At 60.0% G+C, this 15,891-nt stretch overlaps 1 protein-coding gene across 2 annotated transcripts in view; it reads left to right on the top strand.

Moving 5' to 3' along the window:
- Positions 1-1,805: 1,805 nt before the first annotated feature.
- The window catches only part of LOC114226821 (interleukin-4 receptor subunit alpha-like), a 36,414-nt gene continuing 22,328 nt past the window's right edge, over positions 1,806-15,891 (top strand). Inside the window, exon 1 of one of the 2 annotated variants that reach the window (XM_054714446.1) lies at positions 1,806-1,884. The gene's annotated coding sequence lies outside the window, so the exon portion shown is untranslated. Of the gene's footprint in view, positions 1,885-13,197; positions 13,518-15,891 lie in introns of those variants that run through there. The other variant, XM_054714447.1, reaches the window with a different exon arrangement.

A 15,891-nucleotide genomic window follows, 5' to 3' on the forward strand; every position in this document is an offset into this window, starting at 1 on the left:
GGCAGTGAGTCTGTGGGTGGGAGTGAGTGTATATGTGGGTGAGTGTGAGTGGGTGAGCATATGAGTGAATGTGTGAGTGTGAGTGTGTGTGAAGCAAACCGCCGGAGCTGCCCGGTGTGGCCTTGGTGACAGTCACGTCCAATGTGGAATTCCCACCTGACCTGCGCACTTCACACCTGGTCTGGCCAGTCCCTGCTCCCTCTGGAAGCCCACGCTCCCGGTCCTTCCTGAGGCCCCTCCCGTCCCCTCTGCTGCCCCATCACCGAGCTCATCACTCCACTGCTTGTGTCTGTCTACTTGTCAGGCCCCAACCAGGCCCCAGGGCCAGGAAAGCGGGGGCTGCGTCTATTTCCCACTCTCCCCGCCCCAGCTCAGGCCCGGCACATGGAGGTGCCAACCGATAGATGGGAATAGTCGTCATCCCGTCACTCCCCTCCGTGCCACAGCTGACCGCCAAGTGCTGGCTCCTGCAGTCCCCTCTACCTGAATGCCTGTCTCCTTTCCCTTCCCTTTTCTCCACTGACCCGTGGAGACATCTATCAGAGGCCACCTTCTCCAGGGAGCCACCCCTGACTACTCCTCGAGACTGGGTCCCCTGTACTGTCACAGACTTGGGAGTTGGCAGCTCTTGTCCACGTGGCTGTAAGGTGTCAGAGGGCAGGAGCCGTGTGTTTCACATCTTTATATCGAGTCCTCAGCATTTGTCACAGGTTAGGCACCGTAGGGCCCAGAGGGAATGAGTGTGAATAATGAGGAAAGAGAACTGAAGTACTGCCCCCCCCCCCCCCCCACCCCCCCACAAGCCAGCCCTTCCTCACCAGAGGCTGTGCTGCTTCCCTGGCTCACCCTCCGCCACAGAACCCCTTGGGCTGCCCTTGGCTCCCAGGAGTTTGCCTCCACTCTCAGACCAGGAGCCACTTGAGGGCTCGGTGGGGTCCACCTTCTCTCTGGGTCCCCAGGTTCTCAGCTCAAATGCCTCCCCTTAAGGGTACGTTCAAGCCACCAGCCCCACTGGCCTAAGAGGACCCTCTGTTTGCTTTCTTCTTGGGGCCGCTGTTACCTGACATACTTTATCCATTTAGTGGTTTTCCTGCCTTCTGGCTGCCCCAGGGCTCTCATGGGGCCCAGTGGTTAGTGCTCTATGGAGCCTGGGTTCGAATGCCACACCTGCTGCGACTCTGAGCAAGCTTCCCTCAGGGGGTCTGTGCCTCCGTGTCCCCGTCTATAAAATGGGCGGCGTCACCGAGCTCCTCCCAGGGCAGTGGGGAGCACTGAGTGAGCACAGGGTGTCGGGGTACCAGCTGTTGGGAGAACGGGGTTTCACTGTCTGAATGTTCCCGGGGCCTGAGGGCTCCGTCACCGTGTGGGAGGGACGAACACACACCGGCACTGAGCAGTCCCTGGGCTGCTGGGGCGGCGGGAAGATGAAAGCTGCCCAGCCCTCAGCCCCAAGCGCTCTGCCCCGCAGGGGGAGCGGGTGGGGGGCCGGGCAGGAAGGACAGCGGAGGGGCGCGGGGACCGGCCGCAGCGAATGGGCCTCGTCGAGACGGGCTTTCATTCTGAGAGCACCGGGAACCACTGCGGGTTCCCCGAGGGCGCGACCTCGCTGCTGCGGGGGAGACCGCGAGCAGGGGCGCCCCCAGCAAAGGTCAGCGGCCCGGCTCGAGGCTCGCGGGGGCGGAGGGACAGCGACTCACAAACGGACTCGGCGCCCTGGGTGGGCGGGGAGGTGCATGCAAATCTGGGGGCGGCGCGGGGCGGGCGCGGGGAGGCGGGGCGGGCGGTCCCGCCCCAGGAAAGCCCCGCACCGCGCCGCCATCCCGGCCGCGGGGAGACGGCACTTCCCGCTCGGGCGCCGGCTGGGGAATGGACCGCAGCGCGCAGGTAGGACTCGGGGCGCAGGCGGGGTTCGCCGGGGCGTCGGGGAAGTGCGGGGCCAGGCGCGGGGAGGAGCCGGCTCAGGGCACGGCGCCCGGGGCCAGCCGCGGCGGGGAGCTGGGCGGGAAGCCCGGCCCGGGGCTCGGAAGCCCAGCGCCCCCGAACTGGTGCTGAGACCTCGGCGGGGCCGGCCTCAGGGGCTGGGAGTGTGGAGAGCGGGGGGTGGCCCCCTCCCGGGCCGTCACCCCCTGGCCGCTCCGGGAGCTGGAGAGGGCTGTGGGGGAGGGAAGGGGCAGTTCCGAAAGCGTGTAGTTGGAGACGAGCTCGAAGAACCGGGGGGAACGCGGCCTTCCACCTTTGGCCTCCTCGTTTGAATGCTGTTGGGTGGACCCAGCCCTGGGACACCTTTGTGCGGGCTGACCTGGGCGCTCGGAGTTAAGTCAGAATACTTTCTCCTCGGCCATGCATCACGGCCATTTTCCAGGTCGGGGGCGATGGCACCGGCGGCATAAATAACCCCGGGAAAGCGTGGGGCAGGGTGGGAGCCGGCAGTCTGCCGCAGGAGCCCGCTGCCTCCACCTGGCCATGGTATTTGTCAAACTTCCCCAGGAACGAATTCTCTGGGGATCTGTTAACTGCAGGCTCCCAGGCCCCTTCCCCAAGATAGATTCAATAAACTCAGGAATCTGGATTTAAAAACAAAACCCCAAATCTGTATTTTCTATAATCAGGAGGGACTGGGACCAGGGACCGGTGGCCGATGCTGGGGTTCACAGCTCGCCCCCAGGTCAGCTCTCACCTGCTTGGGCCCCAGTCCTCTGTGAGCTGTGACCCTGCAGCTCCTCCCCAATGGGTGGCCTCTTAGGAGCTGGAGCATTTGCTGGGACATCAGCACCTTTATTAAAACCTTAAAGTCTGTTGGGGAAACTGAGGCGCGGGTGTCCATATGGCCAGGGTGTCCCCCACAGTCAGGGGGTTCCAGAGTCCTGCAGAGGGCCCTGAACTCGGCTAGTCCAACCTGTGATTAGAGGAGGATGCTGAGGGTGGACGGGAGCGGCCAGCCCAGCCGATCCCTCCCTCCCGGCACTCACAGGGCTCCTCCTGGCACTGCTCCAGTGCTGCCCTGGACACTGGTGTTTGCCCTGAGGAGGCCTCCCTCTGGGCGGGTGAGCACAGGGGGGTGATCAGCTCTTCACGGGGCAGGACCCTGAGCAGCCCTGCCCCTGAGCAGCCGGGCAGGGGAGCATGGGGGGAGGGTATGCTGGCAGTGGGAACAGCGTGGACAAAGGCTGGGAAGTGTGAAAGGCGTGGCATGGGGTGCGGGGAGCAGGGAGAAGCCAGAGGGGATGGGAAGGCGGGCGTGGCCACGTTGTGGAAGGTCTCGGGTGCCCTGCTGAGGCGTGGGCCGGTGTGTCCTGCCTTTTCCTGAGCCCTAAGAGCCGCCACGCAGACTCCTGGGCCCCACCCGGCCTTGGGAGTTGAATCTGGAGGGAGGCCCAGGGAAGGCAGCGGGGGGAACCCACTAGCGAGGCGCCCTGGTTATGACACCCCATTTCCCAGCAGGTGTGGGTGACCTCAGGATTTCCACATCAGAGCAGTGATGAGTGCTGGTGTTTGTACAGCGGAGCCCGGGGCTGCAGAAAGCCCAGCAGCCAGGGACGTTGTCCGGGGCCGTTGTATGAACTTGCCCTTGCCAGAGGGGATGGGAGAACCCAGCGGTGGCTGCAGGGTCCTGCAGGAGCCAGCGTCGGATGGGCCGTATTCCCGTTGCTTGTTGTGTGACTTCCAGCAAGTCTTTCTGCTCCTCTGAGCTGGAGGCACAGAGATGGGCTTGAAGGCAGGGCCCCAGTTCAGATGTGAGCTTGCTGCTTCCCATCTGTGACTGGAGGCAGCTGCCTAACCTCTCTGAGCCTCGGTTTGCTTGTCTGTAAAATGGGTGTGGTGTGTGTGTGGGGGGGTGTTCACAAGATAATTTTTATAGGCACCTTGCCCATGACTCAGTGATTGCAGTTTCTGCCCCACTTAGGACAGAGTCACCTCTCCACATCCAACCCCTGGCTTCCTCGTTCATTTCTTCTTCGAATGTGTATTGGGCACGGACCTGTGCAGGCAGGTGCCAGGTGCTGCCGACAGAGCACTGGAAGGTCCCTGCCCTCCTGAGCTTAAATTCCACCTGAGAAGACAGGCCGTACCTACAAACATGCTCACGGACCCCACCCTTATCTGTAATTCCTAAAGCCACCGGCTCGGAAAACCGCAAGTTTTTCACAAAAACTTCAGTCGGGTGCACGACCTGACCCGACTGGAGGCCACTGGGGCCTTTATTTGTCCCCCTCGCTGAGCGCGTCATCCTGCAGGGATGTCCCTGTGCTGGGTCCCGGGTGCTGCGTGGGGGGGAGGGGGGTTTCCGTCTGCGGGTATTTGTTCACGGTGACCTTTGTATAATCGGAGGGCTTCTGGCCCCAGGGTTTCGCTGAGGGAACGTGGACCTGCGATGTCCTGTCTCAGTGACAGCGCCCGAAGGGGAAGGGGAGAGGGTGACGCGGGCCATGGCCTCCCTGCGGAGGACATTAAAGACGGGCAGAGGGGGGAGTAGAGAAGGTCTCCATCGCCCACCCGCTTCCGCCGCCGCTCGCCTGCTCCGTGGGCCGCTCGGCTCACACGTCTGAGCCTTTCCAGGAAGCGCTGGTGCCCCAGGTTCAGCCGGGGCTCCGCGGACTCACCCTCACTCTGGGCCCCGGGCCCTCGCCTCCAGGTTGCTGAAGAAAGCCCGGGTCTGGGCTGAAGCGGCCTGGGTGCTGGGCCTGCCGGGCCGGTCACCAGCCGTTTTGTGGGGCAGGTGTCCTGAGGGGAGGACGCGTGCAGGGACTAGCAGCCTCCAGCCCGCAGAGCAGCTCACACGCTCAGTGACGGTCCTGAGGCCAGCGCGGGGCTCATGCACTCAGCGAACATGCCAGGGGCTGGGGACACAGCAGCCAAGCGAGGGCCTGGTGGAGCTGAGGCTAGTCGGGGAGGGGACTCCGAGGGGGTGACTTTTGGGCTGAGACCTGAAGTAAAGACATGCGGCTATCCGGGAAAGAGAACAGCAAGTGCGAAGGCCCCGAGGTGGGGACGCTCGGTGTGTGGGACCCACAACAAGGAAGCTGATGCGGTTGGCTGGAACTGAGCCAGGAGGAGAGGGGGCGGCCATAGGGGGCCCCCAGCAGCCCGGTGCCTGCACGATCTCACTGGACTTGTAGACTAGCCCTTCAAAGCAGGACCCGCTCGTCTCCAGACGTCACAGACGAGGAAACAGGCAGAGAACGGTCTAGTAACGCGTCCAGGGGCACAGCTGCGAGGTGGCGAGCAGGGCTGAGACCCGCCGCTCCAGGGTCCGCAGGCTTCACCACTGAGTGATGGAAACGGGGCTCAAGTGCCGAGGGCCGCCTGCTGCTGCCATCACTGCTGGTGTGCCCGCCTGCGGTGGGCCAGCCCGCAGCCCCGTGGACGTGGTCAGGCCAGGAGTGGCATGACAGACGGTCACTTACCAGTGAGCACCTTCCCCAGGGCCAGACAGTGAGGACACACCCAAGCAGAGGGGACGCGGGGTCAGGGGGGGGGGGGGGCTACAGGACCAGTGGAGGCCCCACTTCACACCGGGCACTGTGCTGGGCGGAGGCGGGTAGACGTGTGGGTGCCCCCCTCCATTTCTCTGAGGAGGAAGCTGAGGCTCAGGGCAGAGACTTACCTGATGACACAACTCGGAAGGGGCAGAGTCTGGATTCAAGCCCAGGCCGCTGACCGGGAAGTGGTTCACTTGCTCGTAGCCGCTGTGCTGAGCCGTCCCCACGAGGCGTGGAGGCGTGGAGGCAGAGACGGGGTTTCTTGGTGGGAGATAAGGGAGCGCAGGCACTGAGAGCATCCGGAGAGGGGAGGAAGGCCGCGGCTCCCGAGCAGCCAGGACGGCTCCCGAGCAGCCAGGACGTGTGGTGCCTTTTCGGAGGGGACAGGCCCTTCTCGGGAGGAGAGACACCAGTCTCCGGCCGGCAGCCCTCCGAGCCCAGCCTGCCCGCAGGGATGGAGCAGAGGCCTCCGCGGCCCCGCCCCGCCGCTGGGCAGCCCCGGCAGAAGATCTCTCCTGAGATGGAGCCCATCAGCTTCCCAGGAGCTTTCACGTTCTGGCTCCGGTTCTGCCCCTGGGAGGGACGACCATCGCCCTCCAACAACTGCCCAGTACTTCTCTCTCAGACGACACAGCTGGAGTTCTCAGTCATTCTTCTTGACTCAGGGGACGGTAAAGAGATCAGTCTGACCTGGGACATGATCCAGTTGGTCAGAGTCCCGTATAAAACTTCCCAGTCAGAGAGCAAAGAGGCTTTTTTCATCCTGCAGAGCTTTGTTTGAGGAATTCACACAGGGAACATCCACCTCTCTTCCATAGCTTCTTGTTTCACCTCCTTGGATCTGGAGCCCATGCCTCTGTTGATGCAACCTGCACTTATACTTTGCAGCAGCCATGTCCCACTCGGGGCTCATATTGGGTTTGTCAGTTAAAACCTCCAGATTTCTTTTCTACATATGCTGCTATCAAAGTTTCTTTCATTCTGAGATTCCTTGTTTGAGGCTAACAATCATTATCAGTCTTTCTTAATTTCTAATAAATGTACTTCAGGCTAAATGGCTATATTTTTTTCTTTTAGTACTGTTTTGGCTTTATTCCACTGGTCTTGTTATACAATGTCATTGACTGCTAAAATAGTTTACAATTTCTCTTTTGTCTAAAAGTTTATGTGCTTTTAAAATGTTTTAAGGTAGATGGAATTTTTGAAAGTTTTCTTACTGCTGATTTCTAAATTTATTACATTACTAGGGGCCCAGTGCACGAATTCGTGCACCTTGAAAGGAACTGTGGGCCATGAGGCTGCGGTGGGCACAGGGGCGGGTTTCAGCCCATCCTCCACAGCCCCTCCTGCCATGGCCCTGGTCCCCTGCCTGGTGGCAGCCTCGCTCCCGCCGCTGCTGCTCCCACGCACTGACGGCACCGGCCCCGCTCGCACCCACTGGTGGCACAGAGCAATTGGGGCCAGCGCCAGCAGCGGGTGCAAGCAGCGGCTGCTGCCCTGATCGCCCCTCAGGAGCAGGGGGAGGTGGAGAAGCCCTAAGGAGCGATCTGGGCCGGCAGCCGCCACTCACACCCACTGACAGTGCTGAGCGATTGGGGCTGGCACTGGGCGCAGGCAGCGGGTGCTAGTGGGGTCGGCACCGACAGCAGGTGCGAGTGCTCGGCGGGACCGCGGCATGTGGGAGCAAAGAAGTTTCAGTAACCACCAGAGGCTCGCCCTGATGACGCCCTGGCGCCCCTGCTCAGCTGCTCCACTATCCCATCACGGCCGATGCCCGCCATGTTGTGCGTGCACCCCCTGATGGTCAGCGCACATCAATCACAGTGACCAGTTGTTCTGCCGTTCGGTCTATTTGCATATTAGGGTTTTATATATAGAGATGGTTAATATTTGTGGCTTTTATTATATAAAAATGAAGATTTTCTGGTTAATTTTTCTGTATGATCGATTCTCTTGCATTTGAAAGGAGGTATATTTTCTATTGGATAGAAAGTTCTAGAAATATATCTGCTAGCTTAAGCTTGCTAACCATAGCATTTATATTGTTTATGTTTTTGTGTGTTTTTGTCTACCTGGTTTATCTCCCCTTGTGATAGAGGATCTGCTCTCCTGGCCTTCTCTCGGTTTTTTATTTTGTTTTGTTTTTCGTTTTTGCTTTCTTTTCAAAGCTGTTATCAGGTGCAATGACTAGAAGAAGGGTTCGTGCGTTATACCTTCTTGGCCAATTGTTCCTTTATCAGTATAAAACAGCCACCTTTCTCTCATTTAATACTTTGATGTCTTGAATTCTGTTTTATTTGGTATTAATATTCCTATACCTCTTATCTTTATTTGCATTTTTCTTGGCTAATTTTCTGATTCTTTATTTTCTTCTCAACTCTAAAGCTGTAGGCTTTTTATTTGACCCCAGTCTGGTGGCCAGATGAATTTAAAAGAAAACAAAACTTGCATCTCGGTCTCAACTCCACAACCCACTTGCTTAGTAATCTCCAACAAGTCATTTCCCTGTTGGACCTCAGTTTCCTCATCCATGGAATGGGGAGGGCTGCTGTGCCCTCTGTCTGGGTTTTTGTGGAAATAACTGCGATAGTGAATGTGAAAGGCATGGCACACCCCCCTGCACATACTGGTCATTGGGTGTAAGTATGGGCCGGCGTTCCAGGCAGCAGGAACGCAGGTGCGAAGGCCTGGAGGTGGGAAGGCCCCACATGAGGTGGCCGATGACCTCACTTTGGCCCCCTTGGGTGGCCGCTGCCTCTGATCACGAGGCACATGAGTAAGACCCAGTCCCGGGCTGGCCTGGAGGGACTTGGTCTGCAGACGGAGAGAAGGGTGGACGCAGCTCCCCGTTAGAGAATGGGAAGGATGTTGGGACAGGGACAGGCAGAGCACGGAGGTGGCTGAGGAGGCGCAGGGTTTGACCAGGAAACCCTGAGGGGGCAGCACAGGAGGACGGGCCCCAGTGAAGGGCAAGTGGGGGAGTCTGGCACATTTGGGGAGGGTGGGAGAGTGCCGATGGGTAAGGACTGCTCTGGGGCCCCTTGCCCTCCCCCACTGAGGAGGAAGGCAGTGGGGCTTGCAGAATTTTTGGAATCCTCACTGACACCAGTGCCCCCCTTCTTTCTCATTACCATAGCAACCAGCATCCCATAATGGCCAAGAGGTAATAGGGACAGAAGGCAGGGAACATTTGAAAAGCAGCCTTGCACCTTTGGGGGTGCTGGAGCTTAGGGAAGGTGTGGGGGTCTCAACTATTGTTCCTTTCCACTTGTTGGGGTCTCCTGGCATCTCAGGACACCCCCGCCCTCCAGGAGGACACCAGCTGGTGATAGTAAGACAACGAGGGACCACAAACATGGGTGTGGTTTTTAAAATTGAGCTCTTGCAACACTTAAACATCAGGACAACACTCCTAAAAGCTGGATTCCTGGCTGCTTTTGTGAAAAATAAAAAGCCTTCATTCTCACAGGGCAGAAAGTGCTGAGGCAGCGTGGCGGTGCCCTTGGGACCGGGCCTGGGCTCCCCGCTTGCCCCCTCTCTGCTCACTGAGGTCATGCGTCTGAGTTCTCTTAGGTGTTTGCGTTTCCTCTGGAGGAGTGACTCTCTGGCTGAGGGCTGGGAGCCGCCCCGGAGGCAGTGAGTGCCCTGTACCTGAGGCAGGGCCAGAGGGTAGATGGCGCCTTGTAAAAGGCCGCCCTGCAGGCACCTGACGTGGCGTCGGGAGTGGACTCGGGTCTTTGGGGATCCTTCCAGCCCTGAGGAAGGATGCTTCTGACACCTCTGTCGACACACCCCCGTACTCTAGACTGCTCACTCCAGTCTCTTCCCTCCCGTCCACCTTTTCTCTTTTCCTTTTTATTGCAACACTAGAGGCCCCGTGCACAACATTCGTGCACTGGGGCGAGGGAGGGGTCCCTCAGCCCAGCCTGTGCCCTTCAGCTGTCCCGGAGCCCTCGGGGAATGTCCAGCTGACATCCTTAGCTCTGCCGCAGAGGCGGGAGAGGCTCTTGCCACCACTGCTGTGCTCGCCAGCCGTCAGCCCTGCTTCTGGCTGAGCGGTACTCCCCGTGTGGGAGCGCACTGACCACCAGGGGGCAGCTCCTGCGTTGAGCGTCTGCCCCCTGGTGGTCAGTGCACATCACAGCGACCGGTCGTTCCGCAGTTCGGTCGATTTGCATATTAGCCTTTTATTGTATAGGATGCGTGCAGACAAGTGTGCAGCTTCATTCATTTTCTCAGTGAACATGTGCAGGTGTAGCCCCATCAGGAAACAAAGCATGACCAGCCCCGGAAGGCTCCCTCCTGCCCCACCTGCAAGGACACTATCCCGACCTCTAACCCCGAGATCGCTTGTCTCCTTTTGAACTTTTTATCAGTAAAGGCGAATCAGTGTTGCCCTTCGTTCGCTCACCTTGTACCCGTGAGACCTGTCTGTGTTGCCACGCACCCGTCATTTCCTCAGGGTCTCGGAGAGTTTACTTGGTGCTTAGAGATGAGCTTTGGCCGCCTGCTCCATCACCACGGTCCGAGGCCTCTGCCACCAGCCATGGTCTCTTTGCCTCCCTGCAACCACCCCATGAGCAAGTGGTTCTGCCCGCACTTCACAGATGAGGAGACTGAGGCTCTGAGAGGACCCCAGCTTGCCAAGCTCTCCCAGACAGTCAGGGCAGGGCCCCCACACTTAGGCCAGAATTATGCTCCGGGTCTTAGATGCCCTGGAGTCCTGCCAACATGAGTGACCCCACACGTCGGTGCGTCCCTGACTGCCCGGGATGATCTGGGGTGAGACAACAGGAAGAACTTGAGGGGGAACGCCTTCCCCTCCACCCCCACAGCCTTTCTGTGCCCAGAAAGCTCTTATCTGTGCCCACGCATCGCCAGCTTCGGGTTTGCCCCGGGGGCAAAGTCCTGGTCACTGTGGAGACATATTCACTGGTGAGGGCTGGGCAGACGGGATGGAGGCCAAGTTCCAGCCCGGTCACCTCCTACCTCATCACCTTGGGACTCTTTCTGAGCCCTCTGAGCCTTGGTCTCCCCCTCTGTGCAGGGCGTGTGTGGCTGCATCTTTCACAGGGGGCTTGCCAGAGGAGCACAAGAGAAGTGTGGAACGGGACCAAGTTTATGGCTGCTCCCTCCGTGCCAGGCGCTGTGCTGTGGACTCCAGAGCCAGAAGGTCTAGGATCAAATCCCAGCCCCACCGCTTACAGCTGTGCATCCTTAGGCAGGTTTCTGAGCCTTCCTGGGCCCCAGGCTCCCCGTGTCTACCTTCAAAGGGGATGAGAATAACAGCCAGCACCTGCCATGTTCCTCGGGTGGGGAGGTGGAACCCATAGTCTAATGGCTGGAGGGACAGGGGACAGGCCGGGCAGTTGTGGTGACGTCTGCGGACCTCAGGGAGGAGGCCCACCAGGAGCCGAGGCTGTTGTGAGTGACTGTTGTCACTGTCGCTAACACAGCCAACATCTAATCAGCGCCCCGAGGGCTGACGTCATGCGTCTTGTCTCCAAGGAAATGAGTAATAACTGTGGTAATGCCCCAATTAGCGGCTCCCCGGAGGTCAGCTCTCCGGTGGCCCATGTGCCTGCATTAGGGCCTTAAGGGGACTCCGAGCCAGGAGGGGTCAGTGTTATCCAGCAGTGAGAGGGGGACCATGCCAGCTGCCCAGGCGCCCTGCGCACGGCCAGGGGGAGTGTGTTCAGTCATTCTCCCGTCACAGGCTCTGGGGCCACAGCAGGAAGGTGGCGGGCACAGGCTCTGGCCCTGTGGGAGCTGGCATCCGGTGGGCATCTGGACAGTGCCGGGAAGGGTGCGTGTGTGATGTGCTGCAGGTAAGTGCTGTGCAGAGAAAGGAAGCAGGGGGGGGCTTGGAGGGCTGCTGGCTCAGCCTCTGCCCCGGGCCTCCGGGCCTCCTGCCGATGGCGTGGCCTCCAGAATCCTAGATGGAGTCGCCTGTGCCTCCCCAGGGGCCCCACTGGCTGCTCGGACTCAGCGTGTCCTCAGCCGGCACAAGGGCACACACTGCCATAGAGTGGCCGTTGGCACAAGATGGGCCTCCCAGCCACCGGGACATGGGCCTCCCGGCCACCACCACCCCTCCCCCCGCGTGAAGTCACGTGTCCGCAGTGTGCATCCTTAGGCGGAGTGTGTGGTCTCCCCCAGCAAGCCGGCTCCCTTCCTAGCACCACTGCCCGCCGAGGCCACCTCCGCCCCAGCTGCCACCAGCAGCCACTGCCTCTGCCACGCCCACTGCCAGGCAGGGCGGCGCCTGTCCCTCCTCCAGCTCCAGCGCCCGTCCCCCCGCCCGTGGTCGTGGTCGGCACACACCGGTGGATGGGATTTCCGGACAGCAGCCTCTCCTGCTGAACCTCCCTCAGGGCCCCCGCTGCCTGGGGGCGTCGGGACTGCTCGCACGCCTGCAGACAGGCTGTCTCTGGCCCTGCCGACCCCTGCTCCATGCCGACCTCTCCTACCCAGCGCCGCAGCCAAGGGGCCAGCTTGTGTGGCGAGAACTGGCTGTGCCTCCTCCTGGCCCTTCGCTCCCTCTTCGCTTGTCCCTCCTCCCTCTCTCCCAGGAGCCTTCAGAATCTGTAAAATGGGATTAATAATCATACTCACCTCGGGGGCCTAAGAGCGTCTGAACAGCACGTGGCATGGAGGGAGGCTGTGCACGGCCTCAGTGAGGACACAGTGACGTGCACGTGGCCATGTGCCGAGTGCCGCTGTGTGCCAGCCCGGGGCTCGGGGTTCAGGTTCTGACGAGGACCGTCCCCTGCCCTCAGGGAGCCGCGGTGCCCTCTGGGACACTGTCCTCCCTCTCCACACTCCCGCCTCCCCTGGAGAATTCTGTTCGTCCTCCCCGGGTCACCCCCGGAGGAGCAGCGTGCCCCTCACCCACGGCGCCTCCTGCTGCCTCTCACATTTTCCTGGGTGCTGCCCCCTGCTCTCTGCGGCCTGCTTCTCACGCGGTTCCTCCAGGGTCCACGCCACCCGGTAAACGGCCACTCCACCCGCTCAGGCTCCGGCCTCGCTCCTCCCCTTTTCCTCTCACCCACCCCAAGTTCCACCCTGTGGGCGCCACCTTCAGCCAGATCCAGGCCCCAGCCCCTCTCCCCAGTCCTTCCCCACAACCCTGTGCGAGCCCCGCACCTGCTTCCCGGGCCAGTGCAGCGGCCTCCCCACCGGGCCCTGCGTCGGCCCTGGGCCGCAGGCCTTTCCCACCTCACAGCCCGAGGGGTGGTTTGAAAAGTCCCGGTGTCACGTCCCTGCTCAGACCTTCCAGTAACTTCTCTTCTCACCCAAATATTTGTTAAAGGAAGAAAGGAATGAATGAGTGAATGGCCTTGTTCGCATCTGTAGTACCTGGCACATAGTAGGTGCTCGGAAAACACCTGCAACCAGGACACACAAGGGCATGGGTGAACGGGTGAGGACCTGGAGCACACAGTAGGTGCGCAGGAGCCTGGTGAACTCCGTTGGCTGAGTTCCTGATTCTTGCTCCTGGTTCTTGCTCCAGCAGAGCCAGCACGCCGCCAGCCCTCCCGCCACTGGCTGGGCTGGAGGAGGGGCGGGCAGGCTGAGCCCACACCGTCTGGGGCCCTGGCCTGGCCTGTCTCACTGTCCTGGGTGCAGCTGTTGACGCGGCTGCTGGTTCTGGGAACCCGGGCCAGGCAGCAGTTCCGGGAAGGCTGCTGCCTCAGGGAGAAGTGTGTCCCTGGCCCCCCGCCGTACCGCCCCGCTGTCCCCGAGGCCGAGGCAGCTCCCGGCGGCCTAGGACTGCGGAGTTTTAGGGACCGGTGGCTCCAAGGGAGGCCCCCGCGGCCCCCGAGTGCCGCTGGCTTCCTCCACAGGCCTCTCGTCATGGGCCTGGCTGCATCCTGTCTGCGGATCCAGCCCTTCGCGGGGGTCTGTGGTCAGCAGTGAGGAGAGGAGCAAGAGGCCCGCACACCCTCTGGGCTCAGGAAGCGCCTCCTCGGTCACTTCCGGACGGTGCTGGCCGCGGACACTGCAAGGCTCGCCGCTCACCTGCCCCGGTAAAGCGTGAGTGAGGGGGGTTTCTCTGCCGGGGCGCTCCCTCTGAGCTGCTGTCTTCCCGGCTCCGGCTGGCGTTCAGATCCCAGCGCTGTGACCACAAGCCGGTGCTCTCGCCTCTCTGTGCCTCAGTCTCCTCCTCTGTAAAGTGGGCTTTTAATGGCGCCAACTTCATAGAATTGTGAGAACCAAATTGAGTAATACATTGTAAGCACTGAGAACAATGCCGGGCACGTGATAAGCATTACGAATGCATAGCAATCTTTACGGGCAAAAGCTCGGTACTTACCCATGTTGAAAGGGAGATGACTGATTTTTGTTATTGCTGACGGTTAGCCAACCACTCATTTCATAGCTGCTTATTGAGCACACACTGGGCACGGATCAGGCCCTGTTTAGGCACCGGGGACAAGGCAGTGCCCACGGCACACCACAGCTCGGCCCTCCTGGGCTTGCGCTCTCCTCTACACGTGAAGACAAATCACTTAAACGTCACAGGCGATCTTTTACGCCCCCACTTCAGGACCTCGCAGCAGAACGAGAGGGGCTGTTTCATATTGTGGCAACACAGGACACTTCTTTGGTGACCCATGTATGTCCTCTGCCTCTGTTTCTTAAAGGCTGTTTGTCTTGTTGATTTTGTAAGACCTTTTTGTATATAATAGGCCATCAACCCTCCATTATGTAGATCACTACTTTTCTCTCGTCTTTGGCTTGCTTTCTGTGTTTTTTTTTTTGGCGTGTTTTGATCTGAGGAAGTTGAAAATTTTTTGCAGTCAGATCTTTCTATCTTTGCCGTCTGCCTCCTGAAATAAAACCAGCACTCACACGTGTAACCTCAGTGATGTGATTAGAGACGGCGATAAGTACATGGAGCTGTAAGCAGGGGCTGCGATGAGTGCCAGGGGCAGCCCTGGTTAGGGGATGGGTTTCTGGGTGCAAAGGCTGCACGGGACAGAAGGGCCGGGAGTGTCAGAGGCCAGTGGGATGCAGACTTGTGGGGGAGGGGGAGGGGACAGTGGATGGGTGGCAGGGGCTTGAGGTTTCTTATTTCCTGAAACCTTTCACTTTAAGACAGCTGTGGGCTCCCATGCAGGGGTAAGAAATGATACGGAGACGCCCTGTACGCTCAACTTTGCGCAGGTGACACCTTCCAGAACTGAGGTCCGTGGCCACAGCCAGGTCCTGGTGCAGCTCCCCCCGCTTTCCTGCACTCCCCGCGCAGGCCTTCATTCTGTGCAGTTCCATCGCACGCACAGCTTGTGTCTCCCCCCACAGGCTAGACGCAGAGCGGTCTGTCCTCACAGGGATCCCTCCCTGTGATGCCTTTTATAGCCACACCGCCCTCCCCGCCTGCCTGCCTGCCTGCCCCCACTCACCCGCAGTAACCTGCTCTCCCTCTCCCATGCTGCCGTTCAGGAGCGTTCCACATTGACACGTTACATACATGGAGTCAGGCAGAGCGTCCCTTTGGATGGGCCGCCTTCGCTCCCGGGCGTGGACTGTGTTCCGTGTCGGGGATGCTCCTCCTGGGGGGGCCGTGACCCCTGGGGAGCTGTGCCTCGGGGTGAAGACACCTTCAGAGCCAGAGGCCAGTGAAGGCCTGAGGGGCAGTTCGTGGCCTGGGTGCCAGCAGCATGGAGAAGGCTGGGGTGACCCAGGTCTGCAGCAACTGTGGACGGCCCCATGGCCCCGTCCCGTTCTCTCAGCCCCACTCTGGGCTGAGGAAAATCCTGCCACAACCCTGTTCCTAGACCCTCAAAATCTGCTCATTGCCCAGAGGAGGGGCTCAGGGGATCTGTGGACCCCTAAGGTGGAATGCCAAGTTGAATGCCTGCACTTGTCTAGAAAGAGGGATTGGAGTTTGCACCCGTGTTCAGACGGGCCCGTGGTCCCCAGGACATGAAGGACAGAGGGAGAGGCTGCGCGCTGAGGCTCTGGGGCCTGAGCGCCCTGCTCACAGCCGGGCCTGCCACACTGCAGCCAGGGCCGCCGCTCACACTGCTCTGTGCCTTGGTTCCTCCTCTGAAAATGGGGAATAATAGCACCTACTTCATGGGGCTGTTTTGAGTATTGCATGAATTAATGACAAAAGTATAGAGGGATGTGGTAAATACCGTAGTTAAGTGAACGATGAGGCTGCCCTCTGGCCTTGGGGCCTCTGTGCCCGTTGTCATCCTCTCAACAAGCTGCAAGTCAGCAGCGTTTCTTCCAGAGGGAAGCACAGGTGTGTTTGGGCACCGTCACCTCCCTTGTCCGGGATCTCATATCTCTGTTAACTTGGCCTTCGTTGGTGTGTGTGTTTGTTTATTTAAGTTGCTGCTTCGCCTCTGGCCCATGGGGGTTTGTAGACAATACAAATCCTCGGCTTTTTCTGCTGCTC

Source organism: Eptesicus fuscus, chromosome 4, assembly GCF_027574615.1.
Source record: "Eptesicus fuscus isolate TK198812 chromosome 4, DD_ASM_mEF_20220401, whole genome shotgun sequence".
In the NCBI taxonomy this organism is placed as follows: domain Eukaryota; kingdom Metazoa; phylum Chordata; class Mammalia; order Chiroptera; family Vespertilionidae; genus Eptesicus; species Eptesicus fuscus.